Below are 12,452 nucleotides of genomic sequence, written 5' to 3'. Positions count from 1 at the left end.
TAGTAGCTGGTACAGTGCTATGTTTTGGGTTCAGTATGAGAAGAATGTTGACAACACACTGAAGTTTTCAGTTGTTGCTCAGTAGTGTTTGGACTAAGTCAAGCCAGCAAGAAGGCTGGAGGGGCATAAGAAGTTGGGAGGGGACACAGCTGGGGCAGCTGACCCAAATCGGCCAACGGGGTATTCCATAGCATGGGACGTCACATCTAGTATATAAATTGGAGGGAGTGGGGGTGGGGGGATTGCTGCTCAGGGACTAACTGGGTGTCGATTGGCGGGTGGTGAGCAATTGCACTGCGCATCACTTGGTTTGTACATTCCAATCTGTTTTTTTAAATTATTATTGTCATTTTACTATTGTTATTACTATCATTATTAGTTTCTTCCTTTCTGTTCTATTAAACTGTTCTTACCTCAACCCACAAGTTTTACCTTTTTCCTTTCGATTCTCTCCCCCATCCCACTGGGTGGGGGGGAGTGAGTGAGCAGCTGCGTGGTGCTTAGTTGCTGGCTGGGGTTAAACCACGACACTGCCTCACTGTCTTTAATAGGTACTATTGGACATTGGTCTTATAGGGCATTGTTCTTGCTGCTTCCTTCTTGCAGTGTTTGGAACACAGTTTAGCCCTTTTTTCCCCCATGTATTCGACTAGTGAAATGAGCCATATAGGAAGATGGCATGAGAAAGAGTTTGATAGGTAGAATTAGGAAAAAATAATCCTTATGGTTAGCCTGAGCTCTTCTTGCATGACACAGAGGCACCTTTCTGCTAAATCAGACTCGACTGAACACTTGCAACAGGCTGTGAATGCCCTGATGTTTGACAGCTCCTGTTTCAGGTTTCCTACATGAGAGCATGGTTCACTATCAACTGATCCACCCCTGAAATTGAATCTTAAAGCTTTCTGCAAGTACTATGCTACACTCTCGTCATGCGGGGGGGGGAAATAGTCTGTTGCTCATTCTGACTGTGAAATGAGCCAGTGCTATATGATTACCCTTCAGCTTGACTCTGGGAAGTAACTTGAACCTCATCAGATTATGAGTTGTTTGGTTTCCCTGTGTAGGTGTGCACTCTTTTCACAGGCTTTCTGAAGTGTTGCTGTAATTGCTGATTTCTGTTGATTTTTCTTTTCACATAACACCATATGCTGCAGTTGAGAGATATGTTCATAACTTGTTTTCACACAGACTAAGTCCTGAATCACACACACATTGTGTTGCTGCAATTTCCTTTGACAGTCAAGAAAGCCTGTTACAGTTGTGGACTCGTTAAAAAGCAGACTTCTTGTGAAAACCAGTAGACAGAGTCTATGTAGCCTAAATAAAGGTGGAATAATATAACAAATGTGTAAATGAACTTGTGATAGTTTCACATTTGTGTCAGTTCACACAGTGAAATAATGAAGGTTCTCTCAGAAAAGGAATTAAAAAATGCTTTAAGTGAAATGTTTCCATTTTCTTGGGGAAGAAGTGATATAGTAGTGGCAGTGGGAGAAAATAATTGCTTCCATGAAAAAAAAATATAAAAAACTCCTAAACCAAAAATAGTTCTCATAAATTTGCAGGAGGATGAGTGTTAAGAATACCCCAAATGATAGGTAAGCCTTAGAAATGTGTTTGGAAATGATTCCAGTTCAAAGTTTTAAGTCAGTTTCAATCGGTAGGGTGAGATTTCTGTGTGTGACAGCTTGCCATGTGTCTGTCTCTGCTGGAGCTTTAGAGAAAAATAAAGGACATATCCAAGGCAAACCACTGTCAGAGTTGGGACCTGAGGCTAGAGTTATATCCATGCTGACAATACCCACAATCCTATAGCTCTCCTGCATTCTACCATTCTCTTCATCATTGTGTAGACACAAGCTATTTTCTTTAAGTTAGGTCAATACCTTGGCCATTATCAAAACAACTTGATGAGCCAGAAAGTAATTTTACAATGCTTTTTCAAACTTAGAGAAATAAAGTCAATAAGAGTGCCGCAAATCTTTTCGGAGAAGTGACAGTCTAATCATTTAAGCAACATGTTCATTATGAAACCCCACAACATGTCTCAGTGGGGGCAGGAGGAGATATATTTGGTTATTGAGCTTTCTTTTCTTCATGAATTTAGTCAATACCTGTATAGGCAGAATGAAAGTGTCCATTATTGTGAGACTTACTATGTAACCAGGGTGTGCATGATAAGGATACGAGTATACTTAGCAGTGGAAGTGATGTCAATACAATTGCTGTATATGCAGTGGTAATTTTCTCTGCCTGGTGTTTTAGCTTCCTTAAATTCACAAAGCTCAATTAATTCTTCCTGAGGTATGAATAAAAAAAATCATTAAGCACAGTTGGCTAAGTTCTTTTCAGTTATTTAATATAATTACCATGATTTTTCCTTTTGAGTATGTCACAGTGATGCGGGTAGAGATGGTGACAAGAAATTCTGTTCCACTGGGGTACAACATTGCTGACCATTGGGAATGACGTATGGATGTGTAAAAGTAAACATAGTGATAGTATTGTTTACTTGTTAGGGTTGTTAAGACACGATATTTTCCACTGAAAGGAACTTTTTAGGCAGTTTAAAGCTTGGAGTCCACCTTGCCAAATTCTTGTTATCTGCTGGTCTGATTCATCTTGTAGGAATGGGTGGTCTTTTAATCTCTGAACCTCCAGCTCGCTCCAGTGTCCTCACTTCTGGAACAGCTGAAAAAGTCAGTGCCAGTCTGAGTCTCCTCTACAGTGTGTGGCTGTAGAGCATAGGACTTATCCCTTGTTCTTGCTCCTTCTCTGAAGAGAGCCTTTTCTTGCATCTCAAGTGCAGTAAGGGAGAGAAAGGGCATTCCATTTTGTGCAGAATTGGGCTACTTCAAATCTTTTTTCCTTCTGATACAGAGTTAAAGCTCCAGCTTCTGAAATTCTCTGTGAAAAAATGAAACTGCTGCCTGTGGCTTGGAGTAGCTCTCAAGGCTCAAATTGTAGGGAGGCGGGGGTCCTGGAGGGTCGGGGAGCTGAGGAGCTGGGTGGGCAATGGAGAAGGCAGGCACTGAAGAGCACCAGAAGTGCCCCTCTTGCAGCAGTCTGCCACGGGGAGGGAGGCACATTTTTGGCATTTCCCCTTACTTTCTTAGAAGGATGGTGGGTGCTCGGTGTATGAGGGTTGGAGCAAAGGTGTCTGAGGACATTCTTTGTCCCCTCCTTCTCCTCCACTCCCCTCAGTCGCAAGGGGAGAGTACCCAGATGTCTCAGCTGAAAAGGAGTTGTGATACAAGATTCCCAGTCACAAAGGGAGAGGAAGCCAGAGGCCTGGGGTTAGCACAGCACGTACTAGTCCCACAGCTTTGAGGTAGCATCAGATTAATAGCAGCCATCTTGCATGCAGGTAGTACTACATGGATGCATTTTTATTTCTGCAAAGTGAAACTGTATTCCCAAACTGCTGTTTTCTTCTCATGGTAGGTATTACTTATAGAGATAGTACTTTGCTCTTTATTAATTTCTTGTGATACTGTCCTGTGATACCTTAAGGCCGCCTTCCTGAGTAAACCAGTTCATTTTTGACTTCCAAAAGGTGCAGGTAGGGAATGCCTACCGTCTTCCATTGCCTTGTCCTTTTAGTGAATTTTGTGAAGTTACTAATTTAGCAGTAGCAATATAGCTAGTCATGATGGTGTTGTTTCTGACATGTTTCTGCTGTTTTCTGGCATAAGATAAGAGTTGAGGCCAAGTATGAATTGTCTCCTAAAATAGGAAAAGGCTTTTTAGGCGTAATGTCTGGTTAGCTTTTTACTTCCTAGGAATTTATATGATGAAATATCTGTAGATACTGTAGCATACATACCAACTAGCCTATTATCTGTTATAATATCTGATAAATGCAAGGGCATGTAATGCAAAATCACATTCAGTCTGCAAGTTTATTCAAGATATTTTTGAGAAGAAATGCAATTTTACAACAAGATTTAAACAACTGACTTTCAGCTCCCAGTGAAGAATGTTGTTGTGCTTCTGAGAATTTCATATAATGAAAAGCAGAACTTAATTGCATACTAATGTCACATTAAGAAATTCATTAAAAATCATAGAAGTTTAGGTGTAGGAACTGTGGACAGAAGTTGAACGTTTTGCTCACAGGACTTCTGATTTTTAATGCCATTGTACTTCTCATAGCAAATTTATCATCTGCTAGATAATATTGCATTCAGGGCTTTTCTAGTGCTCAATTTATCAAGGAGACTGGCACTGAATTATTTTGTATTTTATACCAAGCACCACGAGGGTAAAAGAGACAAGGTTTCTGTCATGGACTGACTACTGCCAAATCATAATTCATGACCCTGCTCATTTTTTTTTTCTGGAATTTTTTTGTTCTCTCTCTCAGCTTATATATTTTTTAACATTTAAACAGCTCCGTCAGAGGAAAGCCACCATATTTTCTTCTTGGCTTTCTGTATGACCTCTGGCAGTCACTTAGCTCTTCTGTTCCTTGGTTTAATTACATGTAGAAAGTGGAGATAATTACCCCCATTGAGAAATATTTTAAGAATTATCCCTTTACAAATAAAAAAGTTGCAAGGGGTTAGTGAGGTGAGTCAGAAGGGGGCCGGCCTGCTGATTAATGAAAAAACAAAACCCAACCCTGCTGGATTGCCAGCTGTGCAACTTCACTTGTGGTTTACTGAACTTTCCAGTTTGAGCAGAAGGTCATGAACATATGAAACTGTGAATGGATTTTGAATTGTATCTCAAATATTCTTGTCAGCTTCTGCTGAGACTGGATATGAAGGATCTAGTCACTAGTTCCGTCTATGGTATTTTGTACGTTTGTTACAAAAAGGGGACACTTCTGCTTTCTGTTTATTCACTTTACATGAACCAATCAGGAACCATCATAAACCAGCCCGAGCTTATAATTTTCCCTTATATTTTGTTTAAGTCAAAGAGTGATTCAGCTAGATTAATTTAGCTTACATTTAATTAGAAGTTACGACTATATTTGAGGCTCTAGGGTAGGCTTGTGTCGACTTTGCAGCCTGAGTTACTGACAGTATAAGAGTGGAAGAGAAATGGAAAGCAACGATGAGTCTGTAATTTGTAGCCTTTTGCCATTTGTGTACCTGGGCAAAAGCAAGACACAATTTATGGCTCTAAAGTATTCCTGAGAAAGCAGAGAGCTGTTGACTCTGCAGAAATAAGAGGCTTTTTTTAACATTTAGTTAGTACAGCCGTTAAGAGATTGGCAAAATGTAAATGATTGTTTTAATCCTGCCAAACATTTTCTTTGGCTAATCTCATGTATTTCATGCTAAAATTGATTTTAAACATGAATATAAGCAGTCAGCTCCTTCCGGATCACTGAAACCGGTACCTTGTGTAGATGAAGGCATATACAGCAAGGGCTAGAAGAAACTGGGCTAGATACTGATTTTTGACTCTGTCTTTTTTCCTAATAATTGATCAAGAAGAAATGTGTGAAAAATTCTAATTTTAAGTTGTTATTATGAAGTACTTCTCAGGACAGCACAGGAAGAAAATGCCAAAGAAAGGGTATATTTATTTCTTTATTTTTACAAATAATATAGAACAGCTGCTTTCAGATAGCAACCCAACCTTACAGACTCTTCCCAAGAATAAAATGTGTGGGGTAAGGGGAATATTTTGGGTGACATTTCCAAAATGGGCATCTACCTTTTGAAATCCAAGGTTCAAGGAGCAGCTATAGTGTTCAAAGTTTCCAAAAGCACTATATGACTACTATTTTTAAAGGGTCCAGACGTATGAACTTAAATTGCCTCTCTTGCCCTTGCAAAGTAGATACTGCCAGTATTTGATTGAATGTTCTTCCATCCTTCTTTGTAGACTTTTCAGTAATAGTATTTACTGAAGCTACTCAATGATTCCCCAAAGCCATGAGAAATGAGATGATAGCTTTGCTGTGGTTCTAGGACTTTATTTGAGAGGACTTCTTCTGGAGGTCCTAGTGACTATGCTCACTGCTTCAGTTGTACCTCTGCAAAAGTGATTTGGGAAGTGGAGACACCTGTGGCTAGTGATCTGAGAGGTGAGGATAGACTTCAATGTCTCTCCATGTTTCCTAATGTGTAATGAACCTGGTCCAGGAGAAGTCTAGCTAGAACATTTGACAGTCAACTGAATATTCATGGTGTGTGGAGTTTGGTAATCTTCTGGAGTTCCTTGCAAAAATGTGAGTAGTAAGAGGAAAGCCTGCCTAAGGTAGCAGTGTTCAGTGAGGCGAAAGTGATCTACTGGTGTTTTCTATTCTGTTTTCCAGAAAATTGAGAGTGACTTGTGGTTTGAAACACAGCCAGAAATGAACAACGTCTTCCTTGTGCTCCTGAGTGCATCTGTCATTTTTGGGGTCTCAAGGAAAACGTGCAGAAAGGTCTGTGCTGTATCTCAGATGTCCAAGGTTGTGCACCTGGCTATGGGGAGAGCTGGTGAGAATCTCCACTGTACTACGCTGTAGAGAAATTGGGAGGAAGCATAGCTGGCAGTGAAAGACTGCAGCCATAAGGATAACTGCATGTGGTGACTGGGCTGAGAGAAGAGACCTTCCTCCTGTAATGGCTTGACCACTGCTCATCAACTTAAAGGGGAGGTTGGGTGCATTGGGCGGGCAGGAAGACTGACCTGCTGGCTGGTCATTTTGATTGGTACTATAATGCAGTAGTCACTTAGTTTCGTCAAGGCTTATCTAGGTCAGGCTCTGCACCCTATTTCTGGCCAAGTACCTTTAGAGTTGTATCAGTTTGTATTAAAATACTGTAGCCTTTTTTTCAGCCAGTAGTTGTGCTTTTGAAGGAATTCCCTCGTAACCACCTCCCTGTGGTATAAGTTAATCCTTTTGAATCCCAAGCAGCTGTTATGACACTGTGCCTCTTACTGTGACACAGATTGCTTTCACACACAAATTAAGCAAGTTACACAGAGTGATGAATGGCATGTTTTAATGTGAGTCTCCTGCTATGTTGTCAGACAACAGTGCAAAATAGTAATTTACAAACTTCAAAAAGATTCTCCAAATCTAAGTAAGGTAATAGTAAGTATAGCTTTCCCACAATAGTTTTGGTCGAAATGTTGTTGGTAATCCACCTGCCGTGGGTGGATTTGAACTTGTAATAAGATGTGATGGTTTCATACTGATATTGAAATTACCACTTCACAGAATAACAAGAAAATGTTTGTCACTATTTTTGTTTAGCTAAATAGAAAAATCTGTTTGTCTTGTGTTAGGATGTTGATTTGGTATTTAATGTAATGGAATATTTAAATATCTGATGTTCATTCCTTTACATTTTATTAGTGCCATTATGATATGTTTTCTGAAACATTTGTTTTGACTTATTTTTAATCTACACAAGCATTTACAGGATTTTGGTTATACATTTTAGCAAAACCCCCTGAACTTCAGTAGTACCTCTGAAACATGCAGTGGATAATTGTTAAATTTAAATTACTTTACCAGTTTGTATTCTGTAATGTATCTACACTGATCTTGTTTAAAGTTAGTTCCATGTGGATTTAGACTTATAAGCCCCTGGCAGCTGCTGTATTACCATGATTAATTTTTTCTTCTTTATTACTATAGTTACTATTTTAACATTTTAAGTTCATTAAAAGGCAAGTTTAAATTGCCTGTTGGTTACTGTAGTTGCTGTGCAAATAAACAACCAGGTCTTTTCCCTATCCCCTCCCTCCCTCCCACTCTCTAAGTCCAACTATGTGGTCTCCAAGTATCTGTTGTTTCATTCTACTTTCCTGCTTAACATAGAGGATATTTTCCATGCCTAAGTCAACTGAAAATTTTATGAATATGACTGGGAGGCTGTACTGCAGTTTTGTCTTCCTGTCTGAGTTGCACTTAATGATTTCTTTGGTGGACGAGGGTGTAGGAATCTAAATGCTTTTAATTTTGGAGCTAGATTTAAAAAATAAAGAATTGCTTTCCTTTCTTTAGTAATCTGATGATTTAGGGAGTAGGAAACCAAAGGAGTGTCCTAGCTGGTGGTCTGTGGCATCCTTGATTTGGGAAGGCTCTTTCAAGGACTAAAAAGAGAGTTGACAAAAGTTTTTATAAATGTTTATTTATTTATTTTAGTTCACATACCAGGTCCCCAGATCTATAACTCTCCTTGTGAATGATGGATTTGGGGCCTCTAGGAGATGAAAAAGCTGATATTTTTAAAGCATTGCAATGGTCTTTGTGAGTGGAAGCCTTCCCTTTGCTGCAGCCATGCTTGGCTTTTAATGTTCATTTAGTGAGCAATTTGATGCTGACAGAGCCAGATTTGATGTGAGCCGCCTGTTTTGCTCTGGTTTAGGGAGCGCACATGTGCCCTGTGTGCTTTCTTGCTTGGAAAGGGCGACATGGCCTTGAGAAATGAAGCACACCAAGAAACTTGCCAAGGAACAAAGCGGGGCAGACGTGCCATTCAGGTATCCCGCTGGAGACAGCCACACTTGGGCTGTGTTAGAATCATTACAAAGGCTTAACTGGGAAGTCTGTGGCTTTTAATGCCATTTCATGGTAGTAAAACTTGTTGTCCCACCAGCTAAAAGAGTTGGTGTTTTAATAGAATAAGCATTTGATTAATGAAACAACGTGTACTGTACAGAAGAAATGATCATAAAAAGCTGCTTTTTAACTGCCTAAAGTACCTTTTGCAGCTTGGAACCTTTTATCACCTTGTAAATCGCCCCTTGAGATGAATAGTTGAAGTTAGACAAGGCACACTTCCATTACCAGCATATCCTCCTTCAGATATTATTATAGAGCTTGGGCTGCAGCTGCTTCAAAGCTGCCCTTCTCGCCAACACATTTTTACATCTTGCTTTCATTATGCCAAGGGCGCATTCTGTGTTATTGCAGTGGCTTTGCTTTTAATAATCTTCTCGATGCAAACATTCAGACCTGAGGGAGGTCCACTATTTCTCCTTATGGTCACATTCCTTCTCTTACAAGGTGGTGACCATTTTTTTGCCACTTTTGTTCTGTTTTATAGATAATGTTCAAAGGTGTTAGTTAACAAAGACTTAAACTTACTCAGGAGGAGAGGAAGATGCATAATAAAGCCTACTGTAACCTGAATATAGGAGAGAAAATAAAGTTATGTCATTTTCATTACGGAGGATTGAAAACTTCTCATTGCTTTCAGTGGGAGTATAAGTAGGAAAATAAAAGACATGACCCTAACAACAAACAGATGGCATTCCCTTTTCTGTGATTTTGTACACTTTTGAAGTTGTAGAGGAACCGCATAAGCAGTCATGCTTTCAATTATTTTCCCCACTAACAGAGGCAGACACAAAATTTATTTGTTCTTTCTGACTGATTACTCTTCCATTCCAGTCAGTGTGTCTGAGCTCTAAATTCTCTTCTGTGAAAGAAAGAGAAATAAACTTCAGAAACTTCCTGGCCTCAAAACCAAAGGAAATATTTGACTAAGTTTAAATTCTCATTTTGCTAACCTCTCTTTTATTTTGCCCTTCTTAGGAATTAAAATGGAGGCTGCAGTGATATGACTTCAATTTAATAGAGCTGAGCACTCAGAAACTCTGCTTTTCCATAAGAAGCATCTCTTCATGGTAAGAACGTAAGAGCCTTGCAATTTCTTTTTCTTTGCTTTCTCCATCCTTGCTGAGATATAAAACAAGCAGCCAGATTTAATCCTTTCTCTTCTCCACAATAATTGTAAGAAATCTGTTATCTCATGTTGCTACTAACCTGAAAGCATAGCCTTACAAATAGAGAATATGGTAAATCCCATCAAGACTCTAAAATGGAAACACAACACAATGTCAAAACAGTCAAAATTAAAAGAATATGTTCCCAGTATGGCTTCGAAATACCTATTTTGTTTCATAGTAATGACAAGCTTAGAAACAAGAGTATTGTATGTTTGCCTATACTTTCATGCAATGGTCTCAAAAGCACTTTACAGTTGTAAATTAAGCAGTGTTATAGGTGGTGGGGGAAGAAAGTCACCATCTTGCAGACAGAGAAACCAAAATATGGAGGGCGGAATATAGTGTAACCCGTAGTTACAGGCAGAAGTAGGAAGACAAGCACAATTTTTTGATTCATGTTTCTAAATTCTATGAGCTTGACAGTCATCCCTGACAACAGCTATTTTCATGTAGATTCAGAAACTATTCTGCAACTACCTGTGCTGTTATAAATCAGTGGTCGTGGGAAAGGAAATGAGATATTTCTCCTGAGTTAGATTTCTGACTCTGCTATTGATTTGCTACGTACCTATGTCTTAACGTAGCTCTGTAGTGTATTTGTCCTTTGTAAACTCATGCACTGATATCTTTGGAAGAACTAGATAAATGCAAACAGGTTTCTTTCTCTACTGAAGATGCTAGCTGATAGCTGTCACATCTCTGTGTGCAGGTTCTTCTCCTATATCATGCTCCAGAGCTGATGATTAAGAGCTGCAAGCTGCATGCTGTTATTTCAGAAACCAATGGGAGTTTTTCAGCAACTTTTGCTGGCTTTTTTTTTCAGAGCCTCAGGGTACAATGAGATAAGAAACGGCTATGGATATACTGTACAGGGCTGTGTGTAAAAAATATTACAGGAAGTCTCTCTGCAGCATGCATAGTGATCTGATTTTTTTTTTTTTTTTGTGGACGGCAGGGATGGTGCTAATCTGCATACATTGATGAATACGTTTAGATTTTAGCTAGCTACTATAGGCCTTGGCACAGCACACATCTCATCCTTGTCCTAGAATGTCTAGGTTAGGTCTGATGACTAGGTTAGGTCTGATGAATTGAGCCTCTTCATGTCATAGAAAGGAAGACTTGGAACAACTGGCTCAGATGTGGTCATGTACACTGCATGTCTCCAAAGTTAGATTACTCCACCCAGCTCCACTCCTGGATGGGATAGCTTACTTTTGGAAAACTGTTTTATCTATAGGCCTTGGCCAGAGGGAATTAGAATCCCTTTTCCTTCCTTTTAGTGAATTTACCTTAGCTGAAGTCCCAGGGCAAAACCTTCAATAAAACATATTAACAGTCTATATCAAGCATTGTTGCACACAAAATGCAAAGAAAATTAGTTAAATCTGAACTGAATGACTGTATTCCCTGTGCTTTATAGCATTTATAATTCTGCACTTTCATCAAGCAATGATTTAATAACCCAAGCAGGCCTGTGGTTTTTTTTTTTGTTTTTTTTTTTTTTTTAAATCTCAGCCTTTTGTGTGAAGAGCCACTGAAACCTCCCCTTTCTTTCCTCTTTTCCTGTTCTATTAATTTCCAGGGTATTGCATCCTTGATCTTAGAAATATTTCCAAGAAAAACAAAGTAGCAGAATTCCCTGTAGTGAATCTTCGGTGAAACCTTCCTGTCGTAGTCAACCACGGTTCCTAATTAGAAATAAAACAAAGTTTCACTTTCATTAATTTTTCAGTGCAGTGTTCTTGCTCTGCTCTTTATACATAGTGCACTCTCTGAAGTTTCATGTTTTGATGATGACAAATAGTATTTCAGTGAAATGCTTGCAGTTTTTTCTGAAATGTAGCCCTATTCTTCAAGCTTCAGAAATAACTTTTCACATGCTTTTAGACATTCTAGTAATTAGTTTGCAGTGTTAATGATGTTGGATTTAGAAATGGTCCAAAGAGACAAATATCACATATGGATGTAACGAGACTGAAATTTTGAAAGAGAATTTTAATTATTTAATTATCTTCTGAGAGAACTGAGGGACAACTTCTGTGTTAAAAAGGTTTTGCTAGAAAAAGCAGAATCAGAGGTAAGGATGACTAATGCTGCTTGCAAATTCAGTGTGTTCCATTGTTTGACACTCTGCATGTGTCACAGAGGGTGAAGATCTAAGTGATGGGTTTCGACTGTGGTGTTGCAAATGATGTCTTAGTCATAGCATTTCTTTTCAAAGGAATGAGTATAACTTGGCTATATCAAGAGGTAAGGTACCTCTAATAAACTTTTTTTTGTTGCTTTAAAATCCCTTTCATCAAGTACTGGGCATGCTAAGGACATTTGGATTTCTGTATTTGAGGATCAGGAAGAATAAAAAGAGATAAAGAAATGGTATATATCTATTATGCAACAGTCCAGGTTTTTCCTCTTGCAGCTAGTAAGGTTGACACGAAAACACATGATAGTTGTAATCTAAAAAGCCAATTATCTGTCTAGACATGACAAAATTCATCTTGCACCTCTGAAGTAGCAAGCCACTTCAGAGACCTAAATGGAAGTCTTCCTATTGACTTAAGTGGTCAATGGATCAGGCATTTTGTACATATTCCCCAGTTTCTTTAAATACCAGCAGGGGAAAAAAAAAAAAATTGTCTCTCTACAGCATGAATAATCTTTGTTGCTTGGAACCAATGAGGAAAATATTGATCTAACAATTTCAGGAATAACAAGAATGGAGAGAAACTTCCACAGTCACTGAGAGATTGATG

General features: G+C 38.9%; 1 long non-coding RNA gene across 2 annotated transcripts in view; it reads left to right on the top strand.

Annotated features, from left to right (window-relative positions):
* Positions 1-12,452, top strand: part of LOC138685602 (uncharacterized) — a 91,883-nt gene that overhangs the window by 55,892 nt on the left and 23,539 nt on the right. Inside the window, exons 2-3 of one of the 2 annotated variants that reach the window (XR_011324927.1) lie at positions 9,503-9,594; positions 11,282-11,526. This is a non-coding gene — a long non-coding RNA (uncharacterized lncRNA). Of the gene's footprint in view, positions 1-9,502; positions 9,595-11,281; positions 11,527-12,452 lie in introns of those variants that run through there. The other variant, XR_011324921.1, reaches the window with a different exon arrangement.

This window comes from Haliaeetus albicilla, chromosome 1, assembly GCF_947461875.1.
Source record: "Haliaeetus albicilla chromosome 1, bHalAlb1.1, whole genome shotgun sequence".
Taxonomy (NCBI): Eukaryota; Metazoa; Chordata; class Aves; order Accipitriformes; family Accipitridae; genus Haliaeetus; species Haliaeetus albicilla.
This window is presented reverse-complemented; position numbering and strand designations above follow the sequence as displayed.